Genomic DNA, 20,353 nt, shown 5'->3' on the forward strand with positions numbered 1-20,353 from the left:
GATCACAGGATGGGGTTTGAGTCACAGGTCAGCCTCAAATGGGCTGCATTCCCAAGTCTCTGTCCTGGAAGACAGAACAAGCTTTCCGGGGGGCTGGAAGATGCTGATGGCAACAATGCTCTGGAAGGGAAGAGCTCACTCTCATGGCTCAGCATTTTCTTCCTGGTTTGACTGGGGGGGGGTGCACCCATTGTGCCTGGGGCCTGGAAGCACAGTTTAGGGTCCTTTCCAATGCTCTTCTACCAGCTTGTCTAATTGCCAGGAGGTCAGGGACGTGATGGTGCTTCGTGGGATGTCTGTGCCACATGCGCGGGGGGGGGGGGGAGACAAGGAGGGGGGAAGGAGAAGAGAGAGAAAGGGGGGAGAAAGGGGGAGACTTTGGACTTAGGACAGGAAGTCCTGTGCATCAAGAGGCCTCACTGCACACATGCAGGCTGAAGTGTGACCCCACACAGCTGTCTGCCACTCAGCAAGGCCTCACTGTGCACACGCGGGCTGAAGTGTGACCCCACACAGCCGTCTGCCACTCAGCATCCCCACACCATTGTTGTTTTCCACCTGAAAAAAATCCCCCCAGCATCCTGAAGAACCCCCAGATCATAACCACTCTGTCCCTGGGTGAGTCGCTCTTGGCACCTCTGTCATAGCACCTTTGTCAATATACAAACCCGGATGCTGATTTAGACAAATGCCCATCCCTGTCAATACCCTCGGCTGAGTAATCCTGGATGAGTGCTGGGATAAAGACGCTGGGAGCTGCACCTGTTAGATGCAAGCTAGGGGCTCATCAGGCCACACCTCCCTTCAACAGCCTCTTTCTCGCAGCTGCTGTGAAGAAAATGACAAGCTCTGGATGAGAGCCTGTCTGTGAATATGACCCTTCGACATACTTCCCAGATGCACAGATTCCAGGAAAATGGCAGGTAATAGTCGGCATTTCCCCAAGGATATCAGAAGCCGGGGCATGAAAGGGCTACTGGTACCAAGGGCACCATTCAGCTAGGTGTGTGCCCACTTCCCCAATTCCCACATCCATGGAGTTGTGCATCCCTTCTTTCAGAAATCAGATATGTATTGTGCTCTATTTGTTGGCTACATAGCACGAAATCTCCTCCTTCCTCTGAGAACCATTAAGAAAAGACCCAACCCCACCAGCTCTGCCTCAGGGGCCTGAACTCGCTCCTCAGAGCCTCTGTCATGCTGTGGTCCATCTGTCTGTCTATGGGGCTAGTAACTCTTCTATAAATCTCTCACCCCAAAGAACAATTCATCCACCCAGTGTCCCCTTTGACGCACAAACCCAAGAGCTATCAGCACCATATGAGGGAGAGGACATTGTATGGGCTTCTGGTAGATGACAGCATGGACAGTGAATGGTGATGGGTCCTGTCTGAGCCTAAACACAGAGGCAAGGTGGGGTAGCGGGAGTCTTGGGAATGTCAGTGGCTGGGACCAGGAGGGTGGGGCAAGAAATGTTAAGTCATTGCCACTGGAGCACCAGTTTAGTGCCAGGTGCTAGATGGTCCCAGATGGTCCTTTCCCGATGCCAAGGCCTCCAAGAGTATGGCTAGTATTGACTTGACAAGTGTGGCCATTGGCTAGATTTAAATAAGCTTGCTGTAGAGGAGGCAGGAAATGAATCTATAGCCTTGTTCTGGGGCCTGATGGGAGTGAGACCTGGACCTGTTAGGAGAAAGGGAAAGGGGGAGATGTGGGGGGGACAGGAGAGAGAGAGAGAGAGAGAGAGAGAGAGAGAGAGAGAGAGAGAGAGAGAGAGAAAGAGATCTTATGGAGTATTTTACAAGAACAGCTCCAGCAGGTGTGATGTTATACTGCTGGACCAATCCATCCCTCCCCTATCTTCAGAGAGAGGAGAGTGGCTGGGCATACTCACAGAACACTTACTGTGTGCCATACAGGAAGTAAGGGGAAGGGGCTAGTCACCTGACACGGTGTAGTTTGCTCCATGGATGTATGCTACGGTGGATCCCATTTCACAGAAGACACCAAGGGGGTTAGGGAGGTGGTGATTTGCCCAAATTAGAGGAGGAGAATTCATCAGGAAAAGGCCAGCCTTCCTGTTCTAGTGGCGTGGCCTGGGACAGACCTCCACCCCTTGCTGTCTCAGTTTCTACACTTGTATAACCAAGGATCCTCCTTGCTGTGGAGAGCAGAGATAAAACAACTTCTTATTGTGTTTAGTAGGTGGACTTCAGGAAGCTCCAGAGCTCAGGCCACTGTGTCTTAAAAGCTTGGGTTCTGGACTCAGCGGGGCCTGTAGCATTGGCGTCTTGAGTGAGAAATCTGTGCATTCTGAGTCCAAATTCCCTTCCCTCTCCTGGGCCCAGGCACCTGACAGATGTGCTTGGGCTGTTCTCAGTCCAGCTGTAGTAAGAGACAATGCACACTAGAGTGATGCTTGCCCCCACCAGAGCCTCACACAAAGAGGGTCTCCTGTCCTTCTTTGTCATCCCCATCGTAGGGACGAGGGGGACTTTAAGGGGGAACAATGTGGGGCCAACTTACGTTTGTGTTACTGGGAGAAGAGACCTGAAGCTGGGGACCCAAGAGGATCCCATGCTGGTCTGCCCAGAGCTATGAGAAGACTTCCTTAGGAGGTGGCTACCAGCTTCTCCACATGTCTAAACAGACAGGGAGCATGAGAGGGGACAGCACAAGACGGTGGAATGGACCCACCTTTGGGTGCCCTCTGGCTCCAACCTCCCAATGCACCGAAGAGAAAATCTGGAAGCTCCTGGGCAGCTAGCCCAGCTCTGCCTGAGCTCTTCCCACCTCCATCCGGTGTCATTCAGCTCTCCTGTCTTCTTGCTCCAGGTGTTCCAGACATCAGACTTCTGTCCCCAGGGGACCTTTACACAGGCCACTACCTCTTATTTCTAACACAGACAGCGTCTCTGCATTCTTAAGGCTTAGCGACCCCTCCCGTTCTCAAACCCCCCCCCCCATCTGCTGCTCACTCTGCCATGGTGAAAGACTTGTACTTTTGCATCCCACAAACCTTGAAGCTTGGGTGTGGCCCAAGACGTTAAGGTCCTAGTAACAATCTTTAAATTTAATCTTGTTGGAACCTCAATCTGTTCATTTGTAAAACTGGACAGCAGTACCTACCTATGAGAATGAAAAGGCAGAGAGTGACATGAAGGGAAGGGTGTGGTTTGCAGGAAGCATCCACTAAATGCCAGCCACCATTAAACTTCCTCAAGCTTAGTAGGGCTTGGCTATTGCATTCACATCTCTTAAGAGAGTTACAGCGAGGAAGCCGACTGAGCCTGGCTGCCAGGCCAGCTGGCTGCCTGGCATGGGGATTTGCCATGGTCCGGCTCATGCCATGTGTCCCTGGGTTAGACACATGGCTTTCCTTTCCCTAGTATGGCTGAAGAACCAGCAATGCATGACCTCAGAGGTGACAGGAGGTTTCCCACATGGAACAGGGGACTATCCCTGCAGGCCTCCCTTAATTGGCCATTCAGAGTCCATCCTGTCTGGCTGCCTGCCTCTTCCTGTCCCATTTGCTCTTCTTTCCCTGACTGGGGACATTGACATGAGCAGCGCATCTCCAGCCGCTGCCTTCTCACCACCTGCTCATGCAGCTCTCTCCCCACCTGAAGCCACAAATACATATGCAAAGACCAGTATATTAATTTGTGTTTGAACATGGAGCTGGAGCACTGCTGAGAGAGGGGATTAGGCTTGTGGCAGTGGGTAGGAAGCAGCAGACGCTTAATCAGCTCTATCTGTTGCTCGTTTGTTATGCAACAGTTCCTCATTTGTGTTTAGTCATGCCCAGACCCAAGATGGCCGGGCAAGCTCGATGATGGGGCTAAGGAAGGAGGGATCGGATGGCATGCCTAGAGCATTAGAGGTGCAAGGAAGGACCCAGGAGGCCACAGAACCAATTTTCTCAGTGATCAACTGTGTATTTTGGGGAGGGTGGTGTGGCGTCTCTGAGCCCCCTTTGCTTGGGTAAGAAGTGCAGTCACCCCTGATCTATTTGATCTGTGGGTTGTGTGTGTGAGCTGTGATAGCGGCTCTGTACACTTGCACATGGGTGATATTCTGTAATAGTGAGGTGGTATTTGCCAGCAGAACCCTTTAGACAGTGGTTCTCAACCTGTGGGAAGTTGAACAACCCTTCCACAGGCATCGTCTAAGACCATCAGGAAACAGATATTTACATTACGATTCTTAACAGTAGCAAATTACAGTTCAAGTAGCGGTGAAAATAATTTTATGGTTGGGGATCACCACAACATGAAGAACTGTATTAAAGGCTCGCAGCTTTAGGACGTTGAAAAGAACCACTCCCGTTAAGAGCTTGAGCTCTGTGTTGAATTCTGACTTGGTCAGTATAGCATCTGGTTCTCTGGAAGAGCCTGTGCTTTCTGAGATAGAGTTCTCCCGCCTCTGCAGTGGGGTGCGAGAGCCCCTAACTCAGGAAGACTGAATGCCTTGCAGTCAGGCACAGGCTCAGTTCTTTTCCTTCTGCCTGAAATCCCCAGGAACTCCTGGTAGGGAACAGGGTTCCCCTGTGGAGCCTCAGCTTAAGCACCTCCTGTCATCAGAATTTGCTGTGGGCTGTGCTTGCAGTCTGGCTTATCTCTCTCTCCCTGCCTCATCCTCCAGATGGAAGATTTCCAAGGGCTAGGAAGAACCTGGGGCCTGTAATCCTATCACAGGAAAACATCTGTTAATGCTGTGTAGCAATTTCCTCCAGGGTTAAATTCTTCCATTTTGGAGCAAAGGATCCTTAAGAAATAAGATGCAAAAGGAAGGTGGAGCAGCAGGATATTTTAGGATACAATGTTTAGAAGGAGGTGAACCAACAGGATGTTTATGGGCAGGTGAAGCAGTCTAGCCCGCTGGGAAGCTTCTTAAGAGAGGAAGGAAATAACTCAAAACAGCTTCAGGAAGTCCCTGAAACTGACCGGATTCGCTAGGCCCCTCCCTCCTCAGGAGTGTACAAACAACAAATGACTCTCAGACAAGCCCAGCAGAGATCCCAGGAACTTCCTGGTAGAGGCTTCACCAGCTGAGCCACCTGGAAGGACACCTTCCAGCCTGTTAAACTGCTGTAGGCTATGTGGTATGTTCTAGGTTCCCAGCGTTCTAGAGTTGTCCCTGGTGCTGAGGTTGGCCTTGGCGATGCTACTATCTTAGAGTCATTTCTGCTCCCATAAGTAAACCCTCACCCATATTCCTGTAAGTAAAACAAGCAAACAACAAACACCTCTTTGGTGCACTGAAATGGGCTTTTGTGGGATCTGTGCTATGGTCTGACATCAGTTCTCTATTGGGGTGAGAAGATGGCTTCTGCATCTCCTCAGGAATAGTGTCGTACAACACTGAGCAAGCAGACTCTTTCCTGGAGCTAGAGAAGAGGCTCAGATACCCACAAGGTGAAGCCCCTCCCAGGGGGTCCTCATTGCCTTGCTCACATGCTCGGCTACCAAGTGGCCTGTTTTTCCCTCACATCCAAACCTGATCTGTCTTCCTTCATTCCCTCACACACATTTACTATCAAGACACCGCTTTTTATTCCAGTAAGCTAGGGTACTTCAGTTGCTTACAGTGGACAGCCCAGCTGATGCCTGGACATGCCTTGTAGGTCTGCTTGGAGAGAGCACGGAAGAACTCATCGGAACTAGCATTCCTGTTGGCCTCCATTGCTCCTTGTTTAGTAAGTAAGTTAGGGTAAATGACTTAACCAAACCTCTTGAGGCTTCTCTTCTTTCCCTTCCCTTGCTATCCTTTCTTTTCTTTGCCCAGAACCCCCCCTCTTTTGAACAGGGTCTCATGTATCCCAGGATGGCCTTGTACGCCCCCTTAGCTTCCCATCCTCCTGCCTCCACTTCCTAAGTGTTGGGACTACAGATGTGCCTTATCATGCCCATTGGTTGGAGGACTGAGCCCAGAGCATCCTGCATGCCAAGTGGGCTGCATCCCCAGCTTGAGCCCCAGTTTATGTACTGAGGGAAGTGAGACACCCAGGGTTATTGCCAGAACAGAGGGCATGTGCCCTGCGCAAGGTCTAGCATGACTCTGTACTCCATATGCCTGAGACATTGGTTCTGCCTTGGCTGAGGACCCATGGCATCGCTCGCATATGAAATCATGGTGCAAACGGGGCCTGCAAGTTTGTTAAGAACGTGTCCTTTGGAGAAACTTGCTCAGGGGGTTATTGACTGAGAAGTCATTTGATCTCTCCGCAGCCTTCACATTTGTCTCAGGGAAATATACTGTTATTAGAGATAAGATGAGGGAGGTAATGGAAGATGGCAGAAAACTCTCTGGGGTAGTGGGGGGTGGGGGTGGTGAAGGTAGTGAAGGAGGCAGCAGCAACAGTGGCGGTGGTAGCAGGCTGGGGTGGACCTGGGCTGTTTGATGCCTCTGTGGGGAGGAAGAAGAGGACCAGCAAAGTGGGAAGAGGAAGGACAGAGGCTGGAGAAGGGCAAGGTTCAGATCTGGACCCATTCTTTCACTTCTCTTCCTTCCATAGCATCTCCTATGTGTTTACATTGGATTCCACACCTAAAAGGCATCTTCTCCAAGTAACACCCCCCTCCTCGCCTCCATGATTGACTTGGGGGGGGTGCATTGCGTGGCTTGGAACAGTGTCTCCCAGATCCAAAGGTCAACGAGGAGATGACCTTCACACCTAATCATTTCTTCCTGTGGCTTCTCCTTTCTTCACGGTTAGGGTTAGGGTTAGGGTTTAGGGTTAGGGTTTAGGGTTAGGGTTTAGGGTTAGGGTTAGGGTTAGGGTTAGGGTTTAGGGTTAGGGTTTAGGGTTAGGGTTAGGGTTAGGGCACCATGGGGCAGTATAGGAGAGACGATCCAACCCAGATGTGAATGTGGATTCTCTTGCCTACCCTTGGAAGAGGTGACTGTATGCATATTGCAGACCTCTCTTTACCTCTGTGTGTGCAGTGTGGTGTAGCTGCCCTCCTGGGTCCCTGAACACAAGGTCACTAGGCATAAGGGATGCTGGGGGCTGTGTGCACTGCAGTCCATGCCTGTCTGACCCATGTCCAGGTCTTGGGAACTCTAAGAGTCCTTAGTGCAGCAGGCTGGTGCGTGCTAGTGAGTGGACTCTGCAAATTCTAGCTCCAGGAGCCACCTGAATCAGGAATGAGCCGCGTGTGACGTCATCAGATCTTTTAAATGATTGCCTGCAGCCTGTCCTTGTGCCTTTAATAAGCCTCTCCTCTCCATGCCAACTGTATGCATACCCTCTGGTGTAGTTACAGCACAGAACAGAGAGGCAAAGAACCCTGCTCAGGCCGGCCCATGTTTGGAATCCTGTATGTGATATGTTTAACCGTCACATGGCCCTTGAGGCTGGTGCAGCTGTGTTTTAGAAGTAGCATTGGGTTGCTGAAGTTAAGTTGAAGAGAACATGTTTTTGCGAACTAGTCGTGACCCCGCCCTGCCTGTTGACTAGAATGATAGGTGTTTTCCAAAGCCTGCAGGTGCCTCCCTGTCCTTCACCTGACCCAGCAACTGCCCATTCCGCCTTTGACATAACCAGTCATAGTAAATGCCCTTATAATGAGCCAATCCCTACAGTTGACAAACAAGCCACTGTACCCCCCTCCCTGAATATGTGGTTTTTTTGCCTTTAAAAATAGCCTGTAATAGCTAGTCGAGGCTTCTCTCCCTCGCCTGGCTGAGGGGCCCGTTTGTGGAAATGAGAATAAACTTCCTCTTGCTTTTGCATCAACCGGACTGGTGAATGGTTCCTTGGAGCGACCCTGAGGAGTTAGCATCACAGAGTTGGGGTCTAACAAAGTGATTTGTCTATCATGGGGGCGGGGGGATGAGTCTGGGGCAGGAACTCACAGCTACCTAGCCTCTCCTCAAAAATGGTGTTCTCTCTCTTCCCATCTCGCAAGCCTCTCCACAGCCACAGTGGTACTTAGGGAGCACAGCAGTTCTTCTGACTCAGAAAGCACACGCTTCTGTGACATCTGGACTTCGAGACACTAACGTGTCCTTCCCTGAGCTGTTTGCTCAAGGCGTCTCTAGAAAGGGACACAAAGTGCGATTATTAGTAGCCATTCAGAACATGGTATAAAATTGAGGAGGCCTACAAGGAACATGGCGAGACCACAGACACACAGCTTCAACTGTTTTTGTGTGTGACCAAGAGGCAGCGGACAGAAGCAGCCATAACCTCGATCTAAAACTTACTGTTTGCCAAGAAGTAACTGTTCTTGGAAACCTAGCAACCAGTGACTCAGATGTGAGGGAGGGCAGAGAGCTGCCTGGGAACTTGGGGAGGCCAGAAATGCCATGACCCCTCAGGCCAGAGCTCTCTTCTTCTGTCTCATAAGACTCCCAATTTGCCAAGAGATTCTAGAAGGCAGCCCAGCACAGGGCTTGGGGGTGGGAGGAGGGGGACTTCAGCAGTGTGTGAATTCTGTAGAAATGAAGATAGGTTTCATTTGGCATCCAGCGCCGCATGCCAACGTTTTCATCAGCTTGTGGAGAAATCAGAGAAACATGAGGGGAGTTTTCCATAAGCTGAATTTATTCATTTTTCAATACGATTGTCTTTTTTTTTTCCTTCCTGGGGAAAAGCTACAGGGCTGTAGCTTCTCTCCTTTCTAGGTGTGAAAATATGCGCTCCCTTTTGAAGAGAGACAGTGATTGTAAACGAACCGAGCCCTTGAGTATCTATACTTGGCAGTCTGTAAAACCCGGGACTTTGAGAATCTCCCAATTTTCTCTTTAAGATTTTTGCCGAATCACAAAATCCTCAAGTCTGAGGAAGGTGGGGCTCTACATTGTCACGCAGCATCCTCTGTCACGTAGCAGTCCTCTCATTCTGGGGACAATAGTCTTTCCTGGTTAGCACAGTCTTTGAGATTCAAATACCGCAACCTTCTGCTTACATTTAATAACCTTTATGTCTGCGGAGTAACAGGCTAGAGGCTCTGTACCCAGTAATTTGGGGGAAGGAGCCGTTTCTTTCACATGGCCATGTCTTTTTGCCTTTCTGCATCTGTGGGACTCAGTATGAAGTATGCCCAGGCCTAGGTAAGGGTCTATGTACAAGACCTTATGTAAAGATCCCATCTAATCCCTTGGCTAGGACAGTCGGGAGGAGAGAGATGTATCTCAGTTTGTTCCGGATACTATGATGAATCGGCTTAGTCTTTCTCAGTTGCGGAAACCCAAAATGTCTGGAGGTTGGAAGTCTGAAACCAGGGTACCAATATGCTTCTCCTTGGTTGTAGACAGCTCTCTTTGTGTGAATTTGCATGATAGAAAGCGCTAGCTAGTCCTCTGGCTTCTTCTTTTGGTGTGTGTGTGTGTGTATAGCTCAGAGGCCATCTTACAGTGTTTTTCCTCAAGATAACTCTTACCTTGTTTGTGCATGCGTATGCGGTGTGTATGTGTTCATGTTTGTGTGCACACATGTGTATGGGAGCACATGTGCATGTGTGTCTATGTTCATGTGTGACTGTGAACATGTGGAGGCCAGTGACTGATGGCGATTGTCTTCTTCAGTTGCTCTCTACAGTGTTTTTTAAGGTAGGGCCTCTCATTGAACCTGGGGCTCATGGATGTAGCTAGGCTGACCTGCCAGTGAACTCCAGGAATCTGCCAGTCTCTACTTCCCCAGGGTTAGCTTTCTCCATGAGGTCTAGGGATCTAAACTCAAGCCCTCGTGCTTATAAAGCACGCACTTTGCTGACTGAGTCATGTCTCTAGCTCCCTCCCTTGTATTTTTCAGACAGGATCTTTTGAAGGGATCTGGGGAATCTCTAATTAGGCTAGGCTAGCTGGTCCATGAGCCTCGGGGATCATACCTTGCTTTTTATGTGGCTTCTGGGCTCCAACTTCGATCCTCATGTACAGACCGCAAACACTTTATAGACTAGAACTCTCTCCCAGTTCACTCTGGCCCTTCACACGAAGAACTGATTCCTTTCATGATGATCACCTCTCAAAGGGCCCTGTTTCCAAATACTGTTATACAAGGGTTAAGATTTCAGTACATAAATTGGGAGGGGGCACAAGCATTCAGCCCCTGGTTAAAAGGGTGAAGGAAAAGCTAGGATCATAGGCAAGAGGTTGCCAAGTTCCCAATGGGCCAATGTAGAAACGCTAGCACAAAAGGTATAGAAGAGATGACATATTAGGAGTCCATTGTGCTAGACCCTCAAGCTACACGGTGGAGAATGCAGTGGGAAGAGAAGAATGCTGGGATTTCACAGTTGCAGTGGTCAATAAAGGGTGGGCGTGGCAGCTCTCATGGTGAAGTGGAGCAAGGGCAGCAGCCTGGTAACGGAGCAGTGTCCTGTGCCATAACAACTGGCTGGCTCTGTTCCTGCTGCAGATGGAACAGAAGATGGAACAAAATGACCAATTCTTACTATGGTGGCAAATCTAAATTGTGCCCTTAATGAAATCTATAGTCACCCAGAGATGCCCTGGGTGTGTTTATGGGGGATTATGTTGATTAGGCTAATTAAGGTGGGAAAACAAGTCCACCATGGGTGGTACCATTCCCTGCACTGGGATCCTGGACTGTGGAGGAGGAGAGAGTGAGCTCTGGACAAGCATTTATTGCTCTCCGTTTTTGGACTGTGGATACAACGTGACCAGCTGCCTCAAGCTCCTGCCACTGTGACTACCCCATCATAGTAGACTGTAGCCTCCAACTGGGAGCCAAAGGGAACCCTTCCTTCCTGAAGTTGGTTTTACCAGGATATTTTCTCATAGCAGCAAGAGAAGCAATCGAGACACTTGCTTTGCCCCGGTGCTATCGGGTGAAACAAGGAGCTTGATGCTTCTCATCAAGAGAATTTTCTTGTGGAGTGACTTTCAGCTGCTCTTCTGGAACCTTCTCCTTTCCTCCCTTTTGATGTCCCCCATAAGGGAACCGATACATGGCTATAGTGTGACATATAGAAATCTTGACTGTTACGGGAAGGTATGGGTGAGCAGAGACCTAATGCCCAGGTGTGGTGCTGTCCTCTGCAGTAACACAGTATCATCTGATGATAGGCTGAGCCTAATGCCCACGTGTAACACTGTACTCTGCAGTAACAAAGTATCATCCTGCCCAGGCGTAACACTGGCCTCTGCAGTAACACAGTATCATCTGACAATAGGCTAAGCCTGATGCCCAGGTGTAACACTGGCCTCTGCAGTAACAAAGTATCACCTGACAATAGGCTGAGCAGTCCATCAACAGCATTTTATTTTTATTTCTTCCACTTCTAGAGCTTGGGAGCCCAAGAACAACTTGCTGGTTGGTTTGGTACCTGGTGAGGCCTCACTTCACTTCTTGGCTTGCTAATGTGTGTGTGTGTACGTATGCGTGCATACACGTATGAAGGTAGGGAAAGTAAGGTCACTAGCTTTCTTGTGTCTTTTCTTATAAAGCCAAGAGTTCTGTGTTTTCAGGGCCCTGCCCTTAGAATGTCACTTAGTTTAAATTCTTCCTTATGTTTCATCCCAAGTACAAATACATTGGAAAGGTATTAAGCTAGGGGACACAATGCAATGCCTAGCCATGCTCGTGGACATCAGGAAGCCCCTCTTCTTGGTTGCCCATGGAGTTGGAGAACTGATAAGGTAAGCTCTATAGAGGAAGCCCTGGCAGCATCTTCAGGTTGAGGTGTGTAGCTGGCTCTCGGTCTCCAGGAAGGAGCTGGGGGAGACAGACTGCATAGACAGACTGCATAGGCCACTGCATAGGCCTTTAGGTGGTAGCCAGTTTCTGTGCTTAGCTATTGAAGCAGCACCAGCACCAGAACCATTGAGAAGGGTCACAGATAGTCACAGAACTATCCTTGTCTTCATGTTCCTCGGCTGTCATGGGTTTAGATTCTGTCCCTATGCTACCATGGCTGCTTAATTTTACCTGAACTCTGGAGCGGTGTCTGTAGTCTTTCTCTTAGTGACCCTTTAGGCTGCTGGCTTTGTCCTCCCATACTTGTGTGGCCCAAAGGGTCCTCATCTCGGGAAATGGCAAATCCATTCTTCCAGGTTCTCAGGCTAAACCTCTAATGCCATTCATGATTCCAATCTCCCAGGTCACTGTCCATCATCAGACTACTGTGCTCAGAATGGAACAGAGCCAGAATCCAAGTACATACCCTCCCCTGATACATGCTCTGGCCAACACTGTGTCGCTTCTTGTATTGTGAGTCACTGGGAGCTTCCTTGTGGGTCTCCCCAATCTCCCTCTTCTCCACCTATCCCCATGCCCATGCCAGGCCTGTCTTTGACATAATGACCCTGTTAATATGAAGGCTGAGTTATGTCATTCATCCTTTCCCAAGTCCTACAATGATTTCCCTTCTCTGTGAAACACACCCCTCCACACACACCCCACATACACAGACCATATAACAGATAAACCTCAAATATATGCTGAGTGAAAGTAGCCAGGCATTAAAAAAAACAGTATGTTGTGACTGTACTTGTATGAATCTGGAGAGACAGGAAGCATGTGGTGATGTGTCCGGGATGAAGGTGGGAAGTGGGCCTAAGGATCAGCAAAGGCTCTTGTTGGAACAATCATAGCATGCAAATATTCTAGCAGTGAATTGTTGGCGATGGTTGGACATGGTGGATTGATTTAAACTGTTGAATGAATGCTTAAACATTTACAATGGGTGAGCTTGTGTGTCGATTCCATTTCATCCAGGCCATTTAAGAAGTTCCTGAGTGGAGGCTCCTCATAGTTCTTGCTCAGAAGTCCTAGAGAAATGTGGTGAGGTGCAGAGAGAATCCGGGGGCTTCTGCTCCCTTCCTTCTGACTGTTAGGATGGACAAAAGAGCCCCTCTGCTCCCAGAGTGGATACAGCTTTACTGACACCTCTGGCTGTAGATGTGAGCTCCAGCATGGAGACCACGTAGGATCAGACCTGCACTGAGCATAGAGAGGAAGGGAGGGAGACATGGAGGGTGGCCGAATATGGGCTGGTGACCAGCAGGATAGATCTGGAGTCGGCAAAGACTTCGCGAAGGCAGAAGGGCAGCCAAGGAGGGCAGAAATGCAGGTTGTGCAGGGTCTCAGGACCGCCGCAGGGAATAAGAAGGACATTTTACAAATACATCAGGGGAAGAGAGATACTTGAAAGCTGCCTGGCCCATTAATAAATGAGAAGGGAAATAAAATTAATGATGATGATAAAAACGGCAGAGCCGCTGAAGTGCTTTGTAAAATTGGTCTTTAACAAGGAAAAGAAGAAAAAAAAATCCAAGGGATGGGTAATTGGAAATGGACAGAAATCTTGTCTATAGAGCTGATGAAAGGGAGGGGGTGAATACTTAGAACAATTTGGGTCATGTCTGTGGGCTTCAAACCACCCTGGCCGGATATAGACCTTGGATCTGGAGAGAATGAGCTGATGAAGTTATTAAATCCTTGGCAGGTGTTTTAACTCTATGTATTTTGGGGGCGGGTGTGAAGGTGTGAAGATTCCCAAGACAGATAAAGGAGGGAGAGCCCAGTCTCTGCTGAGGTCCTGGGTGGAGGCACCATGCTGGGTGCCTTACATGCCCTGCTAGCTTTTGGGGGCACACCCACAGAACTGTACAGGGTCATGTTAGCCCATTTTAAAGACAAGAACTTGGAGGATCAGGGAGTTCATGTCTGCCCAAGATTATGCAACTACCCAACAGTGGGGGCAGGATGAGAACCCACACTTTTTCCCGATTCTAAACAGGGCTCTGTTGTATTAACCAACTACATAGGCTAAGTCTCAATATCTGGTTCCACACTTCAGAGAGGCTTCTACCTGCCAGCCTCCTCCTTCTAGTCACCCCTCTGTCCCAAAACTTGCTGCTTCTGGTGACATTGACTCAATGGTTGGGGAGAAAGTTTCAGAGTTGACACATTGAAGAGAAAGAAATGGGGGTGGAGGCCGACCTGTAACTACACACGTTCTCAGGAGGGTGGGGACAGGATGTCTCAGGAGGGTGGGGACAGGATGTCTTAGGAGGGTGGGGACAGGAAAGAGGCACTAGCAGGAAGTCACCTCACTGCAGGTGTCCAGAGTCTTGGCCTTACTTTTATCCTCAGCCTTAGCTCTGACCCTAAACCTGCCTTCTGGGCTGTCATTCAAGGTGACATCATTTCCTGTCTCTACCGCTGGGCAGTTAGATAGACGTTACCGGGTGAGGATGGAGTGGGATAAAGTGTAGGATTAACTGCACACTTCCTTCCAATCCCACCCCACCTGAGGGCTCATTGCTCTCGGGTCTGGCGCACAGTCTGATGGGAACCCACCCGTGGGCAGTCACAATCCCTGTCTCAGCATCCTCCTGCTCCCTCCTATGGCTCCGCTGCGTGAGGACTTTGCTTCCTCGTGTCTTCCTCCAGACTTCTTGAGATTTGCTCTGGTCAGCAGTACATTCACAACATTCTAAACTGGGCAGGACTTGGCTTTATGTGGCCAGGCGTCCCTTCTTGTACCTCTTCATTGCTATGCGATACACATGTCCTAGCTAGCCCACCATCTTGGGTGGAGGACAAAGCTTCAGGGAAGAGCAACTGCACCAAGCCCACCTTTTGGAGCAGTGGTTCTCAACCTTCTAATGATGAAACCCTTTAATCTAGCTCCTCATGTTGTGGTGACGCCCAACCATAAAATTATTTTTGTTGCTACTTCACAACTGTAATTTTGCTATTCTTATAAATTGCAATGAAAATATCTGATATGCAGATGGTCTTAGGTGACCCCCCATGAAAGGGTCATTTGACCCCAAGGTGTCGTGAAGCATAGGTTGAGGACCACTGCTTTCGTGGGAAGCAGGGCTTCTCAGCTACTGTGATTCAAAGGATAATTGCCCAGCTGAATTTAGGTCAGCTCAAAATGAGCTTGGTTGAAAACCTTTGGTTCCAGACACTTATCAATACACACTACTGGGGTTTTGTGGTTGTTTGTTACGCAGCAGTAGCTAACTATTACACAACTGTGGACATAGTGTGCCTTTGCAGCTCACCAGGTCCTATCTAAAACCTCTTTTACTTTAAGTTCATTAAAATCAAAAGCAGATGATTGAACACCTAGTGAACATCCCTTCCCACGCGAGGCAGGCTATGGACAGAGGTTTGGATTTCTGTCTTTGAGGAGCTTTGTCTGGGGGAGGCAGGGAAGCAAACAGGATTGTAAACAAGGATGTTGCTGAAGGCATCCTGGAGGGAAAGTCCTCTGGGGCAGGCAGGGCTTGGAGAAGGTACAAGCTGCCAAGGCAGAAAGAACATCATGGATGGCATTGGGGACACCACGTTAAGGAGGCTGAGTGCAGGGGCGAAGCCCAGGTTTAGCCTTGACATTTCGAAATCCCCTGACCAAATGTTGCGTGTCTGTTTATTTGTTTGAAGGCATTGACCATGGCACCCGATGACCAGGGACACTCCATTCAATGGAAAAGTGGCACAAGATGTGATAAAACTCAAAGAAACTGAAGGGAATAAAAGACTCTCGGTGTTCCTGCCGATGCAATAAAGAGCTTAATCCGGGCCCGCCAAGGCGCAAAGGCAATTATACACCCACACCTGCTCCTGAAGCCAGGCCAGGTCCAGAGCGGCCCTCGCGGAGTGGATGGGAATGTGGGGTGGAAAGGGCCTCTCCTTTACTCCTCTCTGCCTGGCACAGCTCTTACCTGTCATCCCTGGCACCTCCTGAGACATAGGCCTCATGGCTTCTGCCCCTCACTGCCTGTTGAGTGCTGCTCACTTTCTGTGGGAGGGTGGGGGAGGGAAGAGGGTGGGATGGAGTGGGTGGGGGTGGGGGGTGTAGGAAGTGAGGAGGAAAGGTAGCTTTGGGACCTTTATAATGGGCAGTATGGCCATCTCTTTGGTCCCACCCCTTTCTTCCCTGACATGCCCCCCCCCACGCAGGAGTGAGGTGCCTAGCCCCAGTGTGTGTGATTTCAGAGTTAATCTGTCTGCACTAATTAAATATTGATGGCTGTTAAATATTCATGGGGCGTTTTAGCTGGCAGGTTTGATGTCTCCAGGCCCTGCCGGTGCTGGCTGCAGCTCTGAGGCTGGAATATATTTTTGGCTGGTCACTCTGTGTGTCTCCCCTCTACCGCCATTGTTGCTGGCCACGGTTTGGGGTTCCCTTGTTATATGCATTTTTTGGTTCCCAGATATCAGGTCTGTCTTCCTGAATCTTGGGTTTTAAGCTTTGGGAATTCCCATATGGCCCCTGGTGTACAAACTGAGAGGCTTCAGCTTGGGTTGAGGGACACCTGGGAAGTAATCAGAGAGACTGTAGCCTGGGGTGAGGGAGGCGCAGAGGCTGCGGAGAAATCTGTCAGACAGGGTGTCTCCGGTGTGAATCCCCTTCTAGCCATCTCCACGAGTGACTGGGAACGTGGGGCTATGCGAGATGAAGCTGGACACAGCTGCACCCTCAAGGAGAAGATCCTGGGGGCCAGCCGTGAAGGGAGTGAGGCACACTGTAGCAGAGATCCCAGGACAACTTCCGAGAGCACAGTTTCAGGCAAGCTTCTGAGCAAAGGCTGGGCATTAGCCGAGTCAGAGGAAGGCACCTAGCATAGAAGACCTCTGTCAAGGAACACCATGAATGGGCACCTGGACTAGAGGAGGAGGTGGCTCGGCGACCTCTAGCATTATCATTACCCTGTTTCCAGCTCTGAAGCAAGGATGCAGAAACTGATGGAATTATCAGGCATCTCACGGAAGTTGAACTCGAAGCAGGGATTCAAGCCCCACTTCTGGGTGTAAGTTCGCCCTCTCACACATAACAGGGGCCAACAAGTACTCCTGGCTAGCCGTCTTTATTTTTCCATAAGGCTTTTGTGATTCTGTCGTCTGCTTTGACAGAGACGGATCCTGGGAGGGTGCCGCTCGCATGGGAGCCTGTTGGGCCCACAGCACAGTTCTCCTTGCTTGACTCAGAGTTTGCTGCCACTCCCTCCTCTTTCCACAGACACGGACTGTGCACCATGTCCTATGGACACAGAGTCAGACAAATGAGACCAAAACCTCACTCATTCTCTTTTACTACCCCCGGGGGGGCTAAGAAAAACAACGAACGAGAAAGAAATAGATCTATCCTTCCATCCACCCACCCATGAATCTACCCATCCACCCGTTTGCATCTGCCCACTTAGCCTCCGTATATCTACCAATCCATCCACCCACCTACATATCACCCACCTATTTATATACATCTATTCACCTGTCCATCCATATATTCATCCATCTGTCCATCCACCCATCCATCCTTCAGTCTTTCCATCCTTCCATCTTGATATAACTGCCACAGGGAAAAGGGTGAAGCCAAGAAGGGAAGTGGGTACAGGTGGCTCTGGAAGGCCTTGCTGGGTGGCTTCTTGCGTGTTTGGACTGTGAGATTCAGGAAGTGAGAGTAAGGACTGGGAAGAGGTAAATGGAGTAGTGGGTGTTGAGAAAAGAAGGAAGGGTATTCTGGTGTGTGAAATAGTACTTGGCCTGATTGGAGGTGAAGGGGACAGAGTGGATGGGGTCGGGGTTCCTGGAGAAGAGATGAAAGAGAGGCGGTAGAGGTGGTGGCTTGTGGAGGCCCTGTGCTCTTAGGAGTTCTGTGACTTCTAAGATGGCAGCCCTTGATGGCCTCTGGAGAGGAGAGATGGAAAGACCTGTCTCGTCATTGTTTAACAATATTGCCCTGGCTGTGGTGAGACTGGACAGAAGAACATCGTGGAAGCCTAGCTTTAGGCAGAACTTGGGTCCTGGCATTGGGTCCTCACATGCCTTGGCTGTGATTGGAGCCTGCATAGTGCTTTTTGGCAGGCCTTATCTGCCCTCTAGTGGTTGCAATTAGGAATGTACCTAGTGGAGTTTTTCAGATCTCTTAGGGCCATTTTGTAGATTCATTTCAGCAGTGAGTACTGGGTGCTGGCCAGCACAGAAAACGGTGAAACAGCCTCTCAAAATCTATTATCTAGTGGGAGGAAAGACCTGCTAACCCAATGTTAAGACAATGGATTCAGCTGAGGGTAGTCTGAAGGATCCAGGAGACTGGCTCTTAACTGTGGAGTGGGAGTGGTCTAACTGCACACAGTGCATCAGAGGCCTGAATGCACCAGGATGCTCCCCATGACATAGACAATCCACACACACAATGCATGCTCTAGTCCAGATACCATCGAGTGTAGATGTTGAGGAGGCCTGCTCCAAGACTTGGTATCAGTGGCTATAACAGAACTAACGAAGAAAACATTGGGGTGTGGGGTGGAGCTATTGGGGTTGACTAGAAGATGAGGAAGATGGCTCTTCATCACTTCCCAGAGGCTGTGGGTCTCAACCTGCTGTGAGAGGAGAGGAGGGATTTTCCAGGTGGAAAAAGAACAGATATAACAAAGGAAGCTGGCTTGGCTGTTGAACGTGGGTTCCCAGGATGTCTGCTGGGTGTGTCTGAGGCAGCCCGGTGTCCACGTGGTCTCCATGTCATAAGTCACATAATCTGCTCTGCAGTGTGCTGCGGTTAGGTGTGACAGCGTTCAGGGCTTGTCTAGGCCCAACAGCTCAGTGTGGTTGGAGTGAGGGCTGAGTGGAACAGGGCCATCATGGGGACATGAGGGTTCACTGGCAGTTCCCAGCAAGATTCTCTCCCCAGAACAAGAGCAGGGAATGGCAGCAGTTGCTGAGTGGAAGTCTCCCTTGCAGTGTCCGGAGGACTTCAGGCTTGGGTTAAGAAAGGAGAGGAGCCTTGGGGCTCCAGGAGGTGTTGAAGAGAGATGTGAGTTCTTCCTATTTGGGCCAAGAGCCCCCGAGAGGTGATTTGCCTCCCCAATTCTTGAATAGATCTTTCTACAGCCAGAATGAGTAACTGGGTTGTCTGCATGATGGGGCAGGTTAGGGAAACTGAGGTTCAGCTTGAACTTGGCCATTCGTGGGCCAGCTGCCTCCACTGGCTCTGGCTCTGGTTTCTCTTCGTATCCCCAAAGCTCACGGGACAGGTTGTCTTAAGGCACTTGGCAGCCTAACCTCTCTTTTTGCTCTGCTCCGGGAATCCTGCCCCAGGGAGCCCCGAGGAAGGACTAGACAGTGGCGACTGACTTTAGGATGAAGCTTATCTACCCTCTCATGGAAGACAGTCCTTAACCCATGAATCATTAAGACTGGAGACCTCCCCCACCCCCAGCATCTCCACCGGGATCCGTGACACCGGACCCTCAAAAGGCTCCGCTCTGAGGCCCCTGCATGAGGCTGAGTCTCTGGAAAGCAGGAAGCAGTCTGTGTGTAGAGACAGCAGAAAGGGCAGAGCCCGGAGCCATCAGGGAACAACCGTCCTGCTATTTACAGATGGCTTAACTGAGTAGCCAGAGATGACAGCAGATGGGGTGAGACAGGACACAGAGAGAAGGGGCTCTAACAAGACACCCCCTCAGCTGCGTATAGTGATTCTTAGCTCCCAAAGTGGGTCACCACAGACAGGGAAGAGCGCCTATTGTCCCCAACAATGGATTTGAGGACTGAGCAGAAGGCTCATTTGGCAAGGGTACACTGTGTAGTAGACACCGTGTGCCGGCTCCTATTACAACCAGAAGAGAAAGGCATCTCTTCTGATAGCCGGCAGGAGGATGCTGGGGTTCAGAGAGACCAACCATTCAAACTAGCTGCTGCAGGGAACACCTGGGAGCAGATTTGATTGCCTGGTCCAGATCTCCTGTCTTTTGATGGGCAGACGGAGTTGTGCCCTCTCATCTGCCCCTTATTTCAGAAATTGCCCATGGGTCCCTTTCTACATCTCCCACCGGCAACAAATACCATTGCTTTTTAAAGCAACACTCAGAGAGAACTTGAGAAGGTTCAGTCAGTGAAAGTGCTTGCCTTCAAGCATGAGGACCCGAATTTGATCCCCAGCACCCCAGTTCTGGTGGCACACACTTCCAATCTCTGCTCTGAGGGACAGAGGCAGGACTTGCTGGTCAATACATTTAGCTTTATTGGCACACTCTAGATCAGTGAGAGACACTATCTCCAAATGTCCCAAGATGGCTCTTGCAGAGAAACACCCAAGGTTGTCCTCCGACCTCCTCACACACATGAGTACATGTGCACTCACAACAGTACACACATGCACCGTATGTATATGGACACATACATGTTTAGAAACACACACACATACACACACATCCCATACACCATACATACACCCTACACCATACACATAAACCACACATACATACACATACACACACTGTACCACAAAACATACATACACACCTCATACTACACACACACACACACACACACACACACACACCACACTACCCACCTCCCCTCACAGGAAATGGCTTAGAAAGCCCGGAGTGGAAAGTGAAATCACCCTGCTCCCCATTG

The sequence above is a fragment of the Microtus ochrogaster genome, chromosome 7 (genome assembly GCF_000317375.1).
Source record: "Microtus ochrogaster isolate Prairie Vole_2 chromosome 7, MicOch1.0, whole genome shotgun sequence".
Lineage (NCBI taxonomy): Eukaryota > Metazoa > Chordata > Mammalia > Rodentia > Cricetidae > Microtus > Microtus ochrogaster.